Source organism: Neopelma chrysocephalum, unplaced genomic scaffold (genome assembly GCF_003984885.1).
Source record: "Neopelma chrysocephalum unplaced genomic scaffold, ASM398488v2 Primary Assembly neopelma1_99, whole genome shotgun sequence".
Classification (NCBI taxonomy): Eukaryota; Metazoa; Chordata; class Aves; order Passeriformes; family Pipridae; genus Neopelma; species Neopelma chrysocephalum.
In genome coordinates, this window is record NW_020897762.1 from 1,255,741 (window position 1) to 1,261,786 (window position 6,046).

The window sequence follows — 6,046 nt, forward strand, 5'->3', positions numbered from 1 at the left end:
ATATGTCTGAAAGAGGGTTGCCTGTGACAACATCAGTAAATTCAGAAGTCAGCTCTCTTCATGAAAACACAGATGGTCCTCTGCTAGCACACCACGTCCTGCTCATGTTTATTTAATGGGTCAGTCCAAACAAATTAAGTCATATTCCTCTTCCAGCAAAATTGAGCAGGGAAGGAAAAAATTTGAACACACATCATGTGGGAACTGATGACAGGCAATTCTGAGTCTTGGCTTGAAAGGAGAAGAGGTGAGTTTATAACCTCAAGTAGTTCAGTGATCTCTGTGTGCTGGGGCAGCTGCCTACCTGTTCCTGCTTGGAGTTTGGTCCTGCTATAAATGTTCTTCTGGAAGCAGTTTACATTTAGTAATTCTGGGCGGTGCTGGGCCAGGGTAGTGCTTAGTGGCAGATGGCAACCTTTGCTGGGGGCTGTGCCAAATGCTTCTGGATACCCACTCCACCTTTTTTCCTGTACAATGTTCTTCCTGAAATTGCACCCCAAACCTGAACAAAGTCTGGCAAACTCATTGCAAATGAGTTGATTTATCTTGGCATTTTGGATGCCAATAGTTAGCCTGGACTTGTGGATGTTTCCCCTTGGCTACTTTAACAAGAGGTTGCATATGGTCAGTCTCCACACTGTTAATTCAGCAGTATATATTTACACTTAGCTTTGATATAAAGTAATGCTAAGTCTCCCTTTTTCTTTCTCCTCTCTTGCTTCAGAGAAATCTATCTTGGAAAGATATCAGCACTAGGAAGAGGCAACTCCAATTTCATAGCAGGAGCTGCCTTCCTTTGCAAAGCATCCTCCCTGGTAAAGGGACACAATGAGTTTTGCAGGATGAGATGTGGCCACCTCTGAGGGGGAACACAGTGAGTGCGCCGTGCCTGGCTGGTTAATCTTGTGCAGCAGAGTTATGCAGACAATCCAAGTAGGAAAGGATTAGTCAGCCCACTGAGAAACTGCAGGTGGAGTCTCTTTTTAACCAGTTTATTTATAACCATGTCCACAGAATTTGGTCATTCCTTGGCTCATCTTCAAAATGGAAGGAGATAAACACAATTCTGTAGGGACATCCTTCGCCCAGCCGATCAAGCCCCCCTGGAACTTTGCATTTCCTCCCATTAGAATCATCCCAACTCCTTTCATCTCAGGAAACTGAAAGCACAGTTTTAAGTATAAGTATCTCTTTGAAAAATCTGAATGCATCGGAACCCCAAATACTTTAATTTTAAAGCAGTCTGTGGATGTCTCAAGGAAGCTGAAAATCGTGACTGTTCCCTGTGGGCTGGATTCTGTAATTGCATTTTATCCCCCATTAGACATTTAGCTCTTCTGCTCTTGTGAAACCCCCTGGAGTACTGTGTACAGTTCTGGTGCCCCCAGCATAGGAAGGACATGGAACTGTTGGAGCAAGTCCAGAGGAGGGCCACAAAGTCCAGAGGAGCACCTCCCCTACAAAGACAGGCTGAAAAAGTTGGGGCTGTTCAGCCTGGAGAAGGGAAGGTTGTGTGGAGACCTCAGAGCAACCTTCCAGTATGTGAAGAGGACCTACTGGGAAGCCAGAGAGGGACTCTTTGTCAGAAGCTGTAGTGACAGGACAAGGAGTAATGGGTACAAACTGAAAGAGGGGAAATTTAGGTTAGATACTAGAAAGAAATTTTTTACTGTGAGGGTGGTGAGACACTGGAACAGGTTGCCCAGGGAGGTTGTGGCTGCCCCAGGCTGTCAGTGTTCAAAGCCAGGTTGGACAAGGCCTCGAGCAACCTGGTCTAGTGGGAGGATCCCAGGAAATGGTCGATTAAAGCAAATGCCCCAGAGTCTTCTTAGTATTTTCCAGTAGAAATGCAGCAGCTCAAAGTCTTTGCTGAACATCTCTCCTAGTCCCTACTAGTGGATTGCCATGTTTGCTTCAATGGGAATGTCTAGTTTCACGTAAAGCTTGTTAGAGCAGTCAGATTTAAGGAGGTCAAATCATCCTCATAGCAGGAATTTGATGAAGGAAATCTGACACTCCTTGTCCTGCAAACAGGTGCCATAGATTTATATGAACCATGAGTATTTAGCTCTTAACCTGCCAGAAATCTGTAGTCTTAGAAAAGCCCTACTTTAGACTTACAAATTTGCCAGTTCTTTTGTTGTTTGTGCACAACAAGAGGGATCCATGGAAGCAGGAATGCTCAGTGACTACTGCTTGTCAGAACATCTTTTTTTTTGTATTTTTTTATATCATTTGTGTCGGAATTTACATTTTTTATTTTTCTGTGATGCTCTCATTCCTCACGATAGCCATGATGCATCTTCTAGGGTTCTCTACTTGGATTTTTTTTCTTACGGTACAAGTGTGAAAAATCCAATATTAAACTCTCTCAGACTGTAAAAAATGTTAACACATTCCAATGACTGCCATTGTAACAATGTGAATCCTGATGGAAAGCCTGATGAGATAGAAGACTTGCCATTTGCTTCAAGTGGTCAGGGTCTTCAGGTAAGGCCACTGGGAGAAAAATCACAGGGCTGTTGAGGGATGTGCATTTTAGATTCTGTTCTTGACCTGCCATGCAAGGTCTCCATGCAGCCTCTTTCCAGGAGGCTGTGAGCTGGGAAGGTGCTCAGCAGCCATGCAGGTAGTACCTGCTCTGTTCTCACCCAGGCACTCCACAAATCTGGTGCCAGTGTGGTACTAAACTCCAATGTCTCTTGGCTGGACATACAGTTCTGTTCTCCTGACGTGACTGTAAATTGGAAACCTTTAGTCAGTTGCTTTTTCTTCCAAGAGGAAATAAATTTCACCTAGAAAACACAATTTTTCTATTTTATTTTAGTTTGTTGTTTTGTTTTTTTTTTTTTTTTTTTTTAACGGAAGGTACAAATTATCTTCTTAGAAAAGGAGGCTACAAACACCTCATGTCCTATCCTCTAGTACAGGAACTGCTTTTTGAGAGAGATACAGAAATCACATGGTGGGGTTCTCGGGGTGTCCTGCGCAGGGCCAGGAATTGTACTTGATGATCCCGATGAGTCCCTTCCAACTCAGCATATTCTATGATTCTGTCAAGTATTGAAGAGAAGATTCTGCAAGCCTCTGGCATTTGAAATCCCACTTTGTCTCTGATGCCATTTATTCTTCCACTTTTGCATTCTCTTTTTTCAGTGAAGTTTCTTTGACTGTTTTGAACCATCTTTTATTTCTTCTCCAGGATTTGACTTTTCACTCTATGCTTCGTCCATCACTGCCTGATCTCATCCCATTTCCTGGAATACCCTATGTTCTTTTTATGTTTCAGTGGCTCAGGAATAAATGGGAGAGTGAACAGAGTTTTGAGGGCTCCAGTTTGCATTCTGCCTTGCTCCTGTCCGTAGCTCAGCAGAGGTTTGTGAGCCTTAGTAATTTAGAGTTGCTCTGAGCCTGCAGAGCAGTATCTGTCTCTCAGACTGAGAAAGGTGCTTGTTCTGTGCTGCAAGATGTGGCTACAGATGCCTGAAAAGTTGTAGTGGGCAATGGAGGGTGCCAGCACTTGGCTGCCATTGGGATATTTTCAGTAAAGACCCATTATTCCTCAGAACTGAGCTTTAGCTGAGTCTTGGTGTTGGTAATTGCACTGCAAAACTCAGTAATTGCAATGGACTTTAAACACTTCTGGGGATGTCTCTTGCAATCAGGATGGCTTTTGTGTTGAGAACAGACCAGGGCCAATCCCAGGGCTTCCCCTGCAGGGATGTGACAAACGGGACTGTGTTCTGTGGACATAACAGAGATGTGGAGCCAGCCAAAGTACCAAATCTGTTGGTGAAACAATCTCTGCTTTGTCTGTTCTGAGCAGCCCTGTTACTGCCTGAAGAGGCTGAGCTGGAGGTGGCAAGAGTTTGGGGGGATGGTATGAGGGGCAGGAGGGTTTCTTGTGTGCTTGCTCTGTTCCTAAACTCTTCCCTGGGCATTTGCTGTGGCTGGTGCCAGAGATGGACATGACCCAGTGTCACCATTCTTAGACTCATTCTTCTGTGGTTCCTCCTTATTTTACAGCAAGAATAATGAAAACTTGAGGTGTTTAGCAGTTCCTCTTTCAGTCAAGCCAAAGTCCCTGGCATCTCTGTGACTGACCACCCTACCATATGTAGCCTACAGGCTGTGTCCTCGAGAGCTTGCAAAAGGGACACCACCACCTCTTTCTGCAAAGATTTGCAGTATTGGTCAACAGTCTGGGCTAAATCTTCACTCTGGTCCTCTGCTAACACAGCGAGTTTCTGCAGCCACTGGAAAGCATTCTCCTGCTGGAAATCATCACTTTTAATCCTGACCTCCCCACAGGCAGTGAGCAGTGAGCCTCAGGTATGAAGTCAAAGGACCAAAAGACAAACTCTCACCAAAGGAAAATTGTCACATCTTCATTGATTTTAGTAGGGCCTTGGCAGTTCATAATCACTCACAGACCTGCCTGTATTTACTGATCCTGATGAACAGCACAGAATTAGCAGGTCACATAAATCCTATACCTGTGCCTCCTTTTCTGTGAATTAGGTTTACAGGTGTACCTGTATCTCACAGGCAATAGTGTGCAAGATAGTGAGTTGCAGTGTTTGGAAAGCACTTCTAAGACACAGAGCACTAAAGCTCAAATAATGATGAACTTTTCAAAAATCTGAAAGGAATCAAATAATGAAATTATGCAGAGTTGCAGTGTGCTAGAGGATAAATGACTGTGATGGAAAAGAGATCTGTGTATGCATTTGCTGGGCTAACTCAGGGGAAGTGGGGAGCTGATGTAAGTGTGAGCTGCAGTTCAAAAAGTGGATGTGACTTAGTCAAGGACAACAGTGTCCTCTTCTATCTGCCTCCTTCCATCTCCACCTGACATGCCATGAAAGCTTAGACTCAGGTAAATTAACAGACATCACCATGGATTCAACATCTAAATTGGGAGTCTTGACAGCTTAGTTTCTGCCTCGTTTCAATGAAAGAAAGAGCTTTTCAACTAAAAGAACAACTTGTCTTGTTGTCAATATGGGTGACAAAGGCGGAGAAAAAGAAGGAAGAGCTTGGTGGTTGCAGGGGGACCATCAGAGAAGACAGGGTAAGCAAGAGGATAAAGAAGTTAAGACCTGAAGGAAGCACGTTTCCCTTGGCATTTTGATATAGATAGCAGCAAAAAGACTGCGGGCATTTGCCTGGCATGTAGCAGAGAATGCAAATCCTTGCCTGCTGCCTGGCCAGGATTTGCAGGGAGAGGCATGAGTGCTGATGTTTCTGAAATGCATCGTCACTGAGCAACAGGGAAGCATGCAGTGAGCCAGCGTGGAGCTCTGATAAGCTGCTCCTGGCTGCTGGCCATGACCAGAGGAATAGCAGCACAGATCTGGATCAGGGATTGACCCACATTCCTCCTTGCAGGATAGCTGGGACAAATGCTCCTCAGAGAAATGCCTGGTGACCATTATACTCCGAGGACTTGTTATCTGTGTGAGCATATTGATGAAAGCCATGTTCACTTGCTGTTTCAGCTTCTGGCAGGAGGGGAAAGGGTTTGACAAATGATCTGAAACTTTTTCCAGGCATTGGGCAACATGTTAAGACAGTTGCTCCTGAATATTTTAACTCTGACAATAAATGATCAAGAGCCTTATTTGGCTCCTGTAGCTCTTCATTGTGACATCTGAGCACTGTCTTGGGAAGTTAATGTTAACATGAAATTCGTTCTCCGCATGGGGTCTTTACAGGCATTTATGACCAGCAGGCACCAGTTCACAGCTGCACAAGTGAATGCATGCAGAAAAAGGTGAAAGAACGCTCATCTTGAGTCACGTGAAGAGTCACCAAGCAGGCTAGGAGCAGATCCTGAATCCTGAAGCCAGCTTCATTGTTAGCTAATAACTCATCTCCCTAAAAAAAGCAACATCTGGGGGTTTATATATATTTTTTATTTAGTATGGAGTTTTGAAGAGAAAAGGAAAAAGAAAACCTCTTTCATTCAAGAAACTATGAAATCTCATTTGGATTTAACCTGATCTCAGTGCCAGCAGGAGGTGAGGACTGTGGACATTTCAGC